At 39.6% G+C, this 16,312-nt stretch overlaps 1 pseudogene across 1 annotated transcript in view; it reads left to right on the forward strand.

The window, feature by feature from the left end:
* Window positions 1-9,820: 9,820 nt before the first annotated feature.
* Window positions 9,821-16,312, forward strand: part of LOC308268368 (SWI/SNF-related matrix-associated actin-dependent regulator of chromatin subfamily E member 1-like) — a 61,866-nt pseudogene continuing 55,374 nt past the window's right edge. Inside the window, exon 1 of the transcript in view lies at window positions 9,821-9,906. The product of the transcript in view is annotated as an SWI/SNF-related matrix-associated actin-dependent regulator of chromatin subfamily E member 1-like (transcript). The remainder of the gene's footprint in view (window positions 9,907-16,312) is intronic.

Consider the following 16,312-nt stretch of genomic DNA (forward strand, 5'->3'; position numbering starts at 1 on the left):
GTGTGACTGGCTTACTGCATATTTCCAGAACAAACTTAAAGACTCTAGGAAACAAAATTGTCATGTCTACATTTATTATGAGATTTTAAAATTGAACATCACCTTATAGATTTGTCCAATTTCTATACTTTCTGGTGGTGGGTAACAAAGTTAATTGATTTGCACAAGGTTACAGAACTAAGGAGTGGCAGAACTAATTCTGCCAACCAATATTAAATACCTGGTAGGTAACAAGAACAAGGATTACAAAGAGGATCTTCTATTGCTGAATTCTGGCCTATTTCCAAAATACCTAGGAAGATATTTTAAATCACTCATATTGGAAGATAAGCTCCATAAGAGAAGGATTTTATTCAGTTCTGTATCTACCCGTTCTGCAAATTAAGCTGTATCTGTCATCTGAATATTTGAAGAATAAATTAATGACCCATCAATTTTCGTACTGTGTCAACATCTTTTGATGATTTTCAAGGTACTTAGGAATCTTGCCAGATTATCACTGGGAAAGTCGGAGACGGGACTTAAGGACTCAGATGAGGCAGGTTTCTGTTTCTCATAAAAGTGGCAAAGGTATAAAAAAAGGTTTCAGCCGTGTGTGCTCTGCAATTGCATGTAATAGAAGGAAGAGTCGATTTCCTATTCTGTAGAGAACACTTGCTTTGGGATGAATTTTTTTTTTTTTTTTTTTTTTGCATTTCTTTGCCCTGTTTGGGTACCAGGCAGCCACAGGGAGAGTCTATAATTGGCCACGCTATCACTTAGCCAATGGAGCTGAAGCCTCATGAAAGCAAGTTTGCTTCTCATGTTCACAGTAGTGTGTTGCCTCTTCCAAAATGAGGCTCTTCCAAATCATTATCAGTGAGAAATAATAAAAGGCAGTGGGCACTGGGTTTGCATTGCTTCTCTTTAAACCTTTTTACAAAGGTATACTTGACGGTGCTGTTTTTCAAAATCCTGTTCTGACAAGTTAAGTACTAGCATTTCTTTGTTGAAAGAAAGGTCTTTCATCTTTTTCCCCCCTTTTTCTTCTTCTTTTCCTGTTTAGGAAGGGTTTCTTCCTCTGAGAGAGCCTCATTTGGTGAGTAATGTGCCTATTGTGTGGCAGGCTAGAAATCCACGGATTCTTTTCCCACCATATCCTTTATTTTGTGCATAGGGAAATTGTTGGCTGTACAAACCACTTGAGTCTGAAGTCAAGCCACATTCTCTGTGTTTCAGTAATATGGATTTATCACTTGCAAATATTTTCTGAATGTCTAACATGCAGAGGAGCTAAAGAGGCTACAAAGTTCCCTTGTAAATAAAGCACATGTATGACACAAATTCCTTTCACTGCTTGCCTTCTACATTCCCAGTTCTGCACTAACATCATAAATTTAATGTTCAGAACATCTTCATAAGATAGGCAATAAAACAAACAGATTTTTAACATTCTCATATCAAAAAATTGATGAGTTGGCAAGGAGATGAATACTTTGGTAAATATGATAATCAGTATTATTGATCAAAACATCACATATACACCATAAATTTATGCAATTGTTATTTATAAATTTAAGTTTTGTTAAATAACTTTCCACAAGATACACGATAGAAGCTCATCCACCTCTTTCAAACTGGTCTTTTTGCCCACAATCTTCATATTCTTGCTACAATAATAGGTTATTCAGAGTTGAGAATTCCCAAAAGAGGTACACAGACAAGACCTCAGGTATAAGGGTGAATATCATGGTATTATACAGCATAGAAAAAATATAAGGAAGGTTTACACATCAAATTTAATGAAAAAAACAAAAATCACAAGACAAACAAAAGAAACATTTCAAATTAATCAATTTTAAAGCAAATTATGCATTTATACGAGATCGATATGTTGAAATGTTTAAAATTCATCCTAAACCGGGCATGGTGGCGCACGCTTGTAATCCCAGCATTTGGGAGGCTGAGACCTGGAGGATCGCAGTTCGCAGACAGCCTCAGCTACTTAGTGAGGCCTCTGCAACTCAGTGAGACCCGGTTTCAAAATAAAGAAAAAATAGGGCAGGGGGTGTAGCTCGGAGGTCAAATGCCCCTGGGTTCCATCCCCAGACCCGCAAAAAATAAATAAATAAATAAATAAAATAAAATAAAATTCATCCTAATACTTATACCTCACAGCTTTGAAAGTTTACAAAGCTACTTTTTTTTTTTTTTTTTTTTTTTTTTTTTGGTGGTACTGGGGTTCCTGGAAGCCCTTCTACTTCCGAGCTACACTCCCAGGCCTATTTTTACATTTTTATTTGGAAACAGGGTCTCCTAAGCCAGCTCACACGGCTGGCTTTGAACCTGCGCGATCCTCCTGTCTCTGCCTCCCAAGCGCGGAGATTACAAGCGTGTGCCACCACGCCCGGCTACAAAGCTACTTTTAAAGGTTTGATTGGTCCAGATTTTAGATGCCCTGTCAGGAAAGAGAAGCATGACTGGTAATTATTTCCAAGCACCCTCCAGACCCCAGTCTTCTGATTTGGAAAATTAAGAGACAGGATCTCTCCGTAGTTTTCAAACTGCATGCCTCAGGTTTCCTTTTTCTATTGAGGAGGCCCAGGGACCCAGGAGAAAAGCAGTGCAACAACTTTCCTATCCTCCCACCCTCATCCACCTACCCCATGACACACCTTCAATCGCAGCAGCTGCATCGCTACCAGTTGTTTATATTGGATTTCTGCTCAAGACTGTCTTTAAAGAAAACATTCCACCTTCTAACAATAAATTTTAAAGATCAAGTTTGATAGCTACCTGACTATAACTTTTGAGTCAGAAGCTCAAATCTTTAGACGCAATGATTCTAAGGTTAAGTAGTAATCTATGTCTAGAGCAGGAATCATAAGTGCATATTACTTCAAAGTCCATGAAGAAATAATAAACTTAATTTTTTTTATTTAAAAAAATGAGCTTGGCCAGGTGTGGTGGTGCACGCTTGTAATCCCCGCGCTTGGAGGCTGAGACAGGAGGATCGTGCAGGTTCGAAGCCAGCCTCAGCTGGCTTAAGAGACCCTGTTTCCAAATAAAATATAAAATAGGTCTGAGAGTATAGCCCGGAGGCAGAAGGCCCCTGGGTTCCATCCCCAGTACCACTTTAAAAAAAAAAAAAAAAAAAAAAAAAAGGAGCCTGGAGCCTGGTTTGAAACTATATAGATGATGCTAGCCTGTGACAACTTGAAAAAGTATGCCCCACTGAAAGAAATTTAGACTCTACCTTTTCATCTCTAAGACCATATTAACAAGCAAGTTTCTATCTTCAAATGTGTGACTTACAATGAAGAAATCACTAGAATGAGAAACTGTCCAAGAGGAACTCTGAGTGACAGAAACTGTGAAGGGAGGATTTTGACAATATTGACCATCTAGTATGGAATATGTATCATTATTATTTCAGAAGAACTTTGAAAGGGCATCATTATTGTTTCATGCAAGAACCCGATGAAGACTCTAAACATAACTCTGACTAATGAACTTTGTGCCCTATTATCCACACTGAGACAAGATGAGAAAACAGATCAAACACAAGCACACAGGTAACTCATTACCTCCTGTTTGTCCTCAATTTCCTCATATGTAAAATGACCTTCCGGTAGGCCTCTATCTACCATGACCTCTGTCTAGTTCATGAAATCTTTCTCTCCAGTTACGATCTTGGGTGGGTTACTTTTAAATAGCAGGCCATAGACTCTCCACACTTGCTAAGAATGACTGTGTGCATATGCACACACGCACACGCACACATATAGGGCCATGATGTGAATATGGTGAAACTTAATCCCTGCTGTTCATTGTTCTCTGCATCAAAGGGAGCCTGCCAGCCACTTCTCTGTGAATGCACGAGTCTCAGAGCAGGGTCAAGGAGAACCTTCTTCCTCAGGCTCCCAGTGCTGACTGTCTTATGTTTGACACCTCGTGCTGAGATACCTTACTTGGCTGGAAGCTCTGCACGAACTCAGCACAGTCTGATGAGGCACTTGGAAGAACCGAGTTGAGGCTGTCTTGAAACAGTGAAAAAGAGCTAGAGGGTCAATGTAGTCACTTTGTAAAGAATCAACCTGGCTAATGAAGGGGCCAGGGTAGTCCTAGTCTCCAGTGTTAATGCTGCCTTTTGATTCTGCAGGGGAAAGAAATTAATGCTTTTATTTTACAGTTAATCTGCTTTGTGACGCTGGATCTCACTTTTTGTCCCTTCCATTTTATTCCACTTCAGAATAGGAGTTTTCAGAGGGCACGAAAAGAATGGTAAGATTCTTCCAGAGTAATAAAGTGCAAAGATCTTAGAGGAATTAGGGAAACTGTGAGAAAGTTGTGAACACGGAAGAAGGTTAAGCATGCTTGAGGAGGGGGTTTGGGGGAAAGGTCTGAAAACAGGTCACCAACTGCTGCTTGCTCCTGAAGCACAATGATACTTACAAATCAGAAACTGCCTGGCAAAGTGTTTCACAGAGTTCTTAGTACCTACCAAGTGCTTAATAAATAACGGGTATAACTTGTTGTCAATACTGCCATTATAGGAAATAAAAGTTTTAGAAATACATTAACAAAATTACTATTTATAAAGCTTACTAGGTGATTTTGCAGAGTGCTTCACATATATTGACCCATTTAACCCACATACAACCTCATAAAGTAGATACTATTGCTGTGTCAGATGAGAAAACCAAGATAAAATGGCATGCCCAAGAACATCTAGTTGGTAAGTGGATGATTAGAATTCAAAACCAAGGTAATGTACTCCTAAGGCCATGTTTGAGTACCAGGCTCTAAGGTCTCTTCAGATCTTGAATGGCCAGGAATGTGAAGTTAAGAAATAGCAATTCGATTCTTTCTTTCAACAAGAAGCTATTTTTTAATTAAATTATGGTTTATATATATGACACAATGCCTTGCCACAATTTAAAAAAGGTTTTTTTAAATTTATTTTTATTGGTACATTGTAATCATACATCACATTGGAGTACAAGACTTGAGAGGATATACAAGCACACATCATCTAATCAGCCCTCATCCACTCCCCATCCAATTCCCTCCCCCTCCCTCATCCCATACTTGTCTGGTGATTAACTTTGATACATTTGTTTATGTACCTCCTGAATTTTAAAGAGGCTCCATCCTCCCCTATTCCATACCCTCTGATTGGTCACCTTAATTGCTTCACTATAGGGCCCTGTCTATGACTCGACCTCTTCCTATTGCCCCTTTCCTCCTAATTATTGCTGATTAGGGGAAGCATCTGGTTTTTATTTTCTGCGATATTTCTCTGTGCATGCCGCATTGCAAGTACCGACCCCACTCTTGACGGCCCCAGTAGTGGCCTGGCTACCCGGTGGACTGATCCAGACCTCGCTGGCTCAAGCAGCGGCCCTTCCTCATGGGAGGTCCCGATTCTGGCCTCGCTGATCCCCACACTGACCCAACCCCTCGGCTGGCTCCGATCCCAGCCTCACTGGGTGGTCACAGCACCGGCCAAAGCCACCCCTCGGTGGCCACAGCACCGGCCAAAGCTCAAGGCAGGCTCTGTCCCAGCCTCACTGACCCTGGCACCGGCCTAACCCCTCAACTGACTCCTCTCCTGGCCTCGAAGGCCCCATACTGGCCTTGCCTCATGGCAGGTTCCAATCCCGGCTTCGCTGGCCCTGGCACCAGCCTAACCCCTCGGCAGGCTCCGATCCCGGCCTCGGAGGCCCCAGCACTGGCCTTGCCTCACAGCAGGCTCCGATGCCGGCCATTGGCCCCGGCACCGGCCCAACCCCTCAGCAGGCTCTTATCCTGGCCTCAGAGGCCCCAGCACCAGCCTTGCCTCATGGCAAACTCCAATGCCGGCCTCGCTGGTCCCAGCACCAGCCTAACCCCTCAGCAGGCTCCAATCCTGGCCTCAGAGGCCTTAGTAGTGGCCTTGCCTCAGGACAAGCTCCAATCCCAGCTTTTCTGTGTCCATCACCGGCCTAACCCCTCAGCAGGCTCCAATCCTGGCCTCAGAGGCCTTAGTAGTGGCCTTGCCTCAGGACAAGCTCCAATCCCAGCTTTTCTGTGTCCATCACCGGCCTCACCCCTCAGCAGGCTCCAATCCGAGCACCCTCTTCGCCCAACCAATTGTCTCACATTCTCGAGGGTGTGTGGTGGTAACATTCTGCCTCTGGGGTTATTATTTCAAAGGTTCCAGGTGTAATGCATCAGATCTCTGCCTCCCCTGAGTACTGGCCACTGCCATTGCAACTGACTACACCACTTCAAATCTTTCCAAGCTCTTTTTCCCCTCTGAATGTTGTCCATTGTTCCTGAGCATGCGCGACAGTAGCATTCAATGTTTGGTGTAATTTCTCCAATAAATAAGGTTGGTAGGATCCGATTTCTGCTTCTCCTGAATACAAGTCTCCCCCGCCATCATAGAGACTACTTCCAACACCGCCTTTCTCCTAGGTCTCTGCTAAACTGTCTCCTTACAGGTGATATCCAATATTCTTAAGACTGTAGAGAAGAAGCAGTCCTCCTTCACGGGAAATTTTTCCAAAAGTTCCAGATCGTTTGGATAAGTTTTGTCTGCATCTCCAGTATACTGGCATCCACCACAGCCTTCTTGACCCCTCTCCAATATTTTTCATTTTTCTTTTTTGTTTCTTTTTTTTTTTTCTAATAAGAGAAGACAGTATGTGTGGTTTGAGGAGGTTGTGGGATCAGGCACTCAGTAGCACTGTGACCCGGGCCCGGTTTCCCCCGGGGTCCAGCGTGCTCCACATGACTCCGCCTGGGGTCCAGAGTCCTGTTACCCGGGCCCCGTCTCCTCTGGGCTCCGGCATGCCCCGCCTGACCCTTGCCCGGGACCCAGGGCCATGTGACCTGGCCTGGTTTCTCCAGGGGTCTGGCGTGCACAGCGTGGTCCAGCCCGGGGTGGGGGGGGGCAGAGTCAAAGCTATTTTTTTTATGGAATTAAAATGTCAGGCTATAACTAGGTATGGTAGCACACGTCTGCAATCCCAGTACTTGGGAAGCTGAGACAGGAAGACCACAGGTTTGAAGCCAGCCTCAGCAATTTAGCAAGGCTCTCAGCAACTTAGGGAGAACCTATTTTCAAATAAAATAAAATAGAGCTGGGGATGTAGCTCTGAGGTATAATGTAATGACCCTGTGTTTAATCCCTAGGAACACACACACACAAACACACACACACACACACACACACACACACACACACACACACAGAGTCAAACTATGCAAAAGAAAAAAAGTATTGGAGGATACAGAGGCTCCCAACACCAGAATCTTTTGATAAGTTATGGAAAGACAAAAAAGTCACAAATCAAAGCAGTGATGAGATAGAAGTAGAAAAAAGGGAAGCAGAGAAGAATACACCTGATCTGAGATGAGAGAGACAAAAGGAAATCTCAGAGACCTCCAACCTTTCGAGTCAGAGCAAATGAAAGAACAAAGGGGCACGATGATTGGAAATGATGATATAAAACTCATTTCACAGACAACACAACTGCAATTGATAGGTGAACTATGTGAATAAGTGAATGAAGCAAGGTGGCTGGATAATACATAAAATTTATAGAGCTGGTGATGCATGCCTGTAAATCCCGGTACTTAGGAGGAAACTGAAATAGGAGGATCACAGGTTCAAAGCCAGCCTCAGCAACACAGCGAGGGACTCAGCAACTTAGAAAGACAGTTTCCAAATAAAGATTAAAAACAGCTAGGGGTGTAGCTTGGAGGTAGAATGCCCCTGAGTTCAAACCTCAGCACCACACACATACACACACACACACACACACACACACACACACACACACAGAGTAAATTCATCCATCAATATTATTTATGATTCCTTCAAAAATTAAGTACCTATGGATAAATCTAATGAAATATATGCAAGCCTGCTAAATTGAAAACAATAAAATACGATTGAAACAAATAAAAGAAAAAATAAAGAATTATAAATAATGCCAAGTCTCCCCACATTGGACCCAATTCTAATCAAAATTCCTGTAGGAGGTGGGTGAAGATAAATTGACTAGCTAATACTACAACTTATATAGAAATGCAAAAAGGTAAAAAATAATCATAACAATCTTAAAGAGGGCAGAAATGGAGGGCATACATTACCAGATATTAAAACTAATAATAAAGTTATAGGAATTAATACAGGGCAGTACTGACATGAATTGATCAGTGAAACAGAGCATAAAAACAGATTCACACACAGTTTTCTGAGCATGCTTATTGAAAAAGAATATTCTTTTCAATAATTAGCATGGTACTATATATCTATAAAAAGGGAAAAATAGACTTCAACCTGTACCACACACTATACACAAAAGTTGATTTCAGATGGATTGTAGAACTAAATGTAGAAGAAAAATATAATAAACATTTGGTTAAAAACATATAGGAGAGCTTTACTACTTTGGGATAGATTTACATTTCTTAAACAGAAACCCAGACTTTCTAACAATAAAAGAAAAAAATTATAAATTATATCACATTCAACTTAAGAAGCTCAGTTTGTTATTAAAAGTATAAAATAGCAAATAAATAAACTAATGAGAAATTTTTTAAAAAGAGAGATTGAAACTTGGAGTTAGGCAAATGGGGATAGAAAAAGAGAGTGTCAGAGACAGGCCCCAGGGTGTAAAAAATAATGAGAGCATGTGAATGGGGTGAGTTAGTGTCACCCAAAAACATATGTCTAAGTCCTAACCCCTGGTACCTGTGAATACACTCTTATTTTAAATGGAGTTTCTGAAGATGTATCCAATTAAATATCTTGAGATGAAACCACCTTGGATTTAGGGAGGACCTTAAATCCAATGAGTGTTGTCCATAAAAGAGATGGAAAGGGGCAATTTGGGACACAGAATCAAAAGGGAGGGAGCCCTGGGAAGGCTCATGCGCAGTGGAAATGGAGATGAGGCATGCAGCCCCAAGTCAGGGAATGCCTCCGACTATCAGAAACCAGAAAGGAAAGGAAGCAAATACCTTCAACACATCAAGGAAGCTTGACCCTGCTGTTTGGTTGCAGACTTGTGACATCCACAACTGTGAAAAATTAATGCCTACTTTTATTATTATTATTCTTGCGGTACTGGGGATGGAACCCAGGGGCATTCTACCTCCAAGCTCCACCTCCCAGTCCTATTTTTTTATTCTTTATTTTGAAGCAGGTTCTCAATGAGTTGTGAAGGGGCTCACTCAGTAGCTGAGGCTGTCCTCGAACTGTGTTCTCCTGTCTCAGCTTCCCAAGTGCTGGGATTATAAGCGTACGCCACCTCGCCCGGCAATATCTACTGTTTTAAGCTACCAAGTTTGCAGAAAACTGTTACAGTAGCCCTGGAAAATAAAAACTATCAAAAGACTTATATCTAAAAAACCACATTATTTTGCAAATATCATTAAGAGATGTGAAAAAAGGGGGGAGGGAATGCTTCACCGGAAAATTCACGTAAGAAAGTGTGCAAGTGGCCAGTGAACATACATACGAAAAGATACTAGACTCCTTTCATTATTAGGAGAATTAAAACCAAATTAAAACCAAACTGTGATAGATAAAACTCTATGCCATGGCTTGAATGGCCCCACCAAAACTAATTTTAAAATTTAACATCCATTGTGAAGGACTGTAGGTAGGACTAAGTAGGATTCATGGGTTAACAGATTATCTTGAGAGTGCTTCTATTATCAAAGCCAGGTAGCTCTGTCCCTTGAATATTCCCCTCTTGCCATGTGATGTTCAAAATTAGGATGCCCTACTTCACTTCAGGACTCTGTAAAGAGCCCCTACCAGAAAGAAGGTTTTCAGTAAATGGAACCCATCAACTTCGGACCAAACAGCCTACAGAAACATGAGCTGAATAAGCCATCTACTCTTCACAAATTACCTGATTTCAGGTATTTTTGTTACAGAAGCAGAAAATTGACTATTATTATTATTATCATTATTGGCACTGGGGATTGATAATACTAGGTATTAAAAATATAACGAGATAATAATAATTATTATTAAAATAATTGATTTTAAATATTGGTTATTAAAATAACTTATAATATAATGATAGTAGTTAACATACTATAGATATGATCCCTGAAAGTATAGCCTTAATGATAGTAATTAAATAACAAAATAATTTATGATATGATTAATATAACTATTAATAATACATTATAACAATTATTATTATTATTATTATTATTATTATTATCATCATCATTTTCATTATTTGTTCAAGGTGTAAAATTCAGACCAGGTATGTTTTTCTCTCAAGTCTCTGTACTATGGCAAAGATTATCCTCAGAGAATACAGGAGTCATTGGGATTATATGTGGAGAAAGTTAAGAGCTCCAGAGTAGAAAGAGGTAAAGCAAAAAAAAAAAAAAATCATAGTAGGTGAAGTGAGAACATAATTTACAAATTATATTATTATAATTATAATTTTCAAATTATATCATATAATTTACAAATTATAATTTATAAATTATATTCTCTATAATTTACAAATTATATCATATAATTTATAAATTATATTCTCTATGATTTATAAATTATATAATTTATAAATTATATTCTCACTGTATATAATTATAAAAAGAGAGAGGAAGATTGGTCAGAGATAAAAGGAAAAAAGGATGAAGGGAGAAAAAAAGGAGGCAGAAGGGAGGGATAGATAATCAGTACTGATCTAGTGATTAAAGCTTCTTTTTACTGGAGACAAATCTCTGGAGCCTTATTACCCAATATCCCCATTTTACAGAACAAGGCTTCCCATGATCAACTAGCAGAAAAGCTAAGTTCCAGATTCTCGTTTCCAGCTCCATGTATTCTCTTTTGCCCCACGCAATCTTCAAAAGCCACTTCTCAACATTCAGATTCATGCACAATTGTCATAAAAGCTTCTCCTGTATTCAGCAAGGGGACTGACAAGAAATCAGAGTTTTAATTCCATCAGTTCCTCTAATGGCTGAATTAAATAGATCTTATGTGAAGGGGGTTGCTTAACCAACAGTCCTTCTGGGACTATTACAATATTTCTAGAGGACTTGTTTTTCATCCACCTGGATGCCTCTAACTGCTGCACATGTCTCCATATAACAAGTTCTATGGAAACATATAACTGGACCTCAGAGCGCTTTTTTAAACATTGTACTTCTACTCTGAAGCATTTTCACTGCAATTCTGTGAACTATTTAAATCTCATCTAAGTTAGTCATAAATTGAAGTGATCCAAAAGTTACAAATAGAAGGATAAAGTCTAGCCCAGTGGGGGAAACATTAAACCTCCTTGCAAGTCAGCAAAAGCAGAAGTGACAGCCTGGTAGCAATTTAAAATTACTCTGAGACCACGGCTGCCAATTAAAATAGACTTTCGTGGTAACAGATGAACATCTGGTATCTTCCATTCGGAAAGAAAAATTAAAAAGAGTTTACATTTTCATGGTAATGAAAAACTTAGATATAAGACTACAATGTTTTAGTTCAGGCTTTGCTTAAATTATATGTTCTTTCATTGTGCCTTCCAACAGTAAAATGTTTCTTTGTTTGGTTTTTAATAGTCATGAAAGATGGCTATTAAAACAAACCAGGCAAAAGTCAGAATCCAGGATTCATTCATAGCTGATCTAAAGGCTGAACATTATCCTCCTCTTATCCCCAGAAAAAAGAGATTTGGAAGAGATTATCCTAAAGATGCTACTTTGATGAAATGCATTTGATCTGAATTCTGCAGAGACATTCAGGGTAAAGGACTATTAGGTCCCTAAGGGGGAAATAATGAAAGAACAAAAGAAAAAGGGAAAAGAAGAGGAGTTAGAGAGAAAGGGGAGCATGAAGGAAAGGAAAAAAGGAGAAAGAGATGATGGATGGATAGATAGATAGATGATAGAGATAGATAATCAATATGACCTAGTGATTGAAGCTTGATTCCTACTTCATACCATATCCTTCTATGACCAATTTTTTGAATGTGTAGGTTCTTTAATCAATTATCGTTTGATTCAAAGAAACCTTACCAAGCATCATTTAACCTTTTAAGATAAGACTAGGATTGGTCATGGTGGTACATGCCTGTAATCCCAGTACTTGGGAAGCCAAGACAGGAGGATCACAGATTCAAGGCCAGCCTCAAGAAACTTAGTGAGGCCCTCAGCAACATGGTGAGACCCTGTTTCAAAAAAAATAGGACTGGAGATTGTCCTCAGATGAAGAATATCCCTAGGTTCAATCTCCAGTATCAAAGTAAGTAAGCAAATAAAAATAAGAAGACTAGGATAATAATCCATTTAAAGATATATGACTTAATTCAAACATTATATCTTCTGAGGATCCTCCATACAGTTTTCCAAAGTGGTTGCACTAATTTGTAACCCCATCAGCAATGAGTTCCCACTTCTCCATACTCTCACCAGCATTTGTTGTTTGTATTTTTAATGACTGCTATTCTTATTTGGGTGAGTTGAAATCTCAGGGTAGTTTTGATTTGCATCTCTCTGACTGCTAATGATGTTGAACATTTTTTCATATATTTATTGGCTATTTGAATGTCTTTTTTGTGAAGTATCTATTTAGTTCTCTTGCCCATTTTTGATTGAGCCATTTATTGTCTTAGCATCTTTGGAAGAATGGGAATGAACCTACCATACAACCCAGCAATATCACTTCTGAGTATCTACCCAAAAGAATAGAAAATGAACTACCATACTAATGCATACATATTTATGTTTATAGCTGCATAATTCACAATTGCCAAATGATGGAAGCAGCCAAGATGTCCATTAACAGATGAATGGATTACAAAACTATGGGATATGTACACCCTGGAATGTTACTCAGCCATAAAGAAGAACAAAATTATTTCATTTTCAGGGAAATGGATGGAACTGGAGAACATTATGCTAAGTGAGATTAGCCAGTCACAAAAAGTGAAAAGTCAGATGTTCTCCCTAATATACAAAAGCTAGGGAGGAAGTGGGACATAGGAGAAACTCTAGGCAAAGGAGAAAAATCAGACAAGTGAAGCTGTCGACCTAACTAAGGAAGATGGGAGAGGGGAAGAGAGAAGCAGCCTAATGCACATGATGTCCATTCACAAACACATCAAAGTCAGTCACTAAGCCAAACATGAGGAGGAGGGAGGGGGCGGAAACTGGGGAAGGGCTAAATGAGTAATATATGCCTGTATGCCTCTACACCCTGTACCTCATAATGATGTATGGTTATAATGCACCAATAAATTAAAAAATAATAAAATTCTAAAAGTTACATCTTTTGAGAAATATTCTCATCACTACCTCAATTCATGCATGCTATCTATTTCCTGTAATATTCCTATAAGCTTCTATTACAGCCATTAGGATTGAATCACATGGTTCATTCTCACGTCTTCTTGCCACTTGTTTCTAAATACATTTTAATATATTTCTTTCTACTTCTTATCCATGACCTAAAAACTCAGAAAGGACACCAAATAAAACTTGATGACTAAGTGAATAAACACAATTTTGAGAATCCAATAGAAAAGCATCAGAAGTGAACCTCACTCATTCTGCCAATCATTCACTCATCAATCTCATTGATTCAAAAGGAGAATCCTCATTTCTCCTCATGCTTAGAATTTATAGTTCCTACTTTTCTATTTCTTTAATAATGAGTGCTGGGGTGCATTAAGTAGTATTGAAATGTGATCATTTTCACACTTAACCTGACAGATCTATAGATACAAATGTTCCTCTAGACTTTACCCATCTTAGGTATCACCCATTTTCCCCACATCTTTTGCTTATCACCTGCTTTAAAAGTCTCTGGTGTTATTCTATTTCCAGACACACAATGCCTCTGTTTTTAATTTGACTCAGTACATTCAACCTTTCTTCAAATTGCTTCTCAAAGCCTTCAGTTAGCATGGGAATTAAGATCTTGGAACCAGAGGAAGGAAAATCAGGGGTAAGAAAAAGAGCTGTGTGATGTGAAATTCCCTGCAGGTAGCACTGAGTCCAGTCTATAAGGTACATATGTCACTTCTACCTTGGCATATGGTAATATTAAAACTGGTCCTAGGAGAGTCTCAAAGATTTCTTTCCATTCTCTAGAGAAAATAAGTATGAAAACATACATGCTACGAGTGAGTGCCATGAGCTTCATCAATGCTGGGGCTATGTTTTATTAATCTTTATACAAAGTGATATGTCACTTAACCCATTCATGCCTGTTACTTGCATGGGCAAAATGTGTGTATCATAGAATATCCCTATGCTGTCCTACCTAAAGATTCTACCCTCCCATTACTTTCTTCAAGGAAAAAAAAAGAATTATGATGTACAAAGTTAATCATTTGTGGTTAGCTTTTTCATTATTTAGATAAGAAAGTTGACAACCAGAAAACTTAAGCAACCTGCCTACTGTCACAAAGCTAGTAAGTTAAAAAAAAAGTAAGATTCAAACACCAGTTCTATCTAAATACTATAATCCATGAGGTAATCATTATGTTATTTTCTATTTATCTTGCCAACTCATTAAGGCATTTATATTGCTTAAAACTGAATATCCAAACACACACTCTAGCGGTAGGAGTAACTACTTACTGATATATAAGAAACAAAGACAAAAGAAGGGAACAATTCAGAAAAGGTTATTTCATACCTGAAGGTTTCCCTGCCAATCTCACTAACATGTAAAGGGAGGGAGGAGGGGTGAACAAGGTAGGTTACAGAGGAAACACACCATGTGATGCATGCATGTGTGTTTGTATTACTTTGAATCTCACTAAGATCTATAATTATAGTGCACCAATAAAAGTAGTAAAAAAACATAAAAAACAAAAGGGACTTCAGACAAATGAGAGAAACCAGTAAAATAGTGAAAGGGGGTCAGGGGAGGGAGGTGGGAAGAGGAAAAAGGAGAATTGATGAAAGCAGCAGTTCAAATAATGCTATGTCCATATATGAAAGCATCACTATCAATATACAGGGAACGAGAGGAAGGGGGAGGGTAGAGATGGGAATGTGGAGGGAAATGTACCAAGTGCCATGTGCACATATTCTGTATTACTTTGAAATTCACTATGATGTATAATTACAATGAATCAATAAAATTATAAAAAATAGAAGACGCCGGGCAGAGTGGCGCATGCTTGTAATCCCCATGCTTGGGAGGCGGAGACAGGAGGATCACACAGGTTCGAAGCCAGCCTCGCTGGCTTAAGAGACCCTGTTTCCTAATAAAAAATATATATATATATTAAAAAATAGGTGTCTGGGAGTTTAGCCCGGAGGTAGAAGGGTTTCCAGGAACCCCAGTACCACCAAAAAACAAACAAAAAAATTACAGCACCTTATGTGCTAGGCCTTGGGATTCTTTCTCAGGTGTGCAGAGATAAAACAAGTCCCCAGTTTATATTTAACAGGCTTTCTTAAATAGAAAAGAGGCTACCCTCTGCGTGTTGGACAAAACACTCACAGACCCACACACTCACCTCTTGGTATTCAAAGAAAACTTCTTATTTATCCTTACTTCCCCTTCTACCCTGCTCATTGCCCTCTTCTTTATTCTCTCTGGCTGGAGTGATTAGGTTAGGAAGCTGAGCTAATCCTGTTAGTGCCAGAATGACTTTTCTCACACTCTGTGTCCCCCAGCTCTTAGAAAGTCAGAAGGAATTACTGGGCATTGAATTCACCTTGCCAGAAAGATGACAAACAGGGCAGGGAGGGAGGGACAGGGAGCATGGCTGCCCAGCTGCCCTGTTCTTTAACCTTTCCCTCTGGAAGCCATTCTTCCCTCTGTGGGTGTCGGTGCTGGCCAGAGGCATGGCTAACTCTGCCCTTGAGATACAAAGAGAGCAAAGTTGACGTCAGCTGTTTCTCCCTGAGCAAACATTCCACTAATTCCACAGCCAGACAGCTTGCAAAATTGCCTTTGGAGGACTGCTGAGGTCTCCTTTCCCGTCAAGTTCACTTTGTATTTATTCAGCAAAGATGCACCTACCGCAGAGTGCACCCAGGGACTAGGTGTCAGAGTCCTGGCGAGCCCACTTCATGGATGATTAGCATTCTCTGACCTGGCCACCATTTTCAATCACTTGCAACTGTAGACATCTGGCTGCAGCAATTACTCCTATCCTTCAAAACCCTCTCCTCCTCAACCACATCAGGATAAGTTTCTTAAAGTGCTCTGTTTCAAATGATGCCTGGCTTAGAGCAGCTCTCTTTGACACAAAGTCTATATTAAAATACACTTCTCAAAAATATGAACCCTGGAAATCCCATGCGGATTCCCTATTAAGAGGCCTGGAATGAGATGAGGAACCAT

This window comes from Muscardinus avellanarius (genome assembly GCF_963383645.1).
Source record: "Muscardinus avellanarius genome assembly, chromosome: 10".
Lineage (NCBI taxonomy): Eukaryota > Metazoa > Chordata > Mammalia > Rodentia > Gliridae > Muscardinus > Muscardinus avellanarius.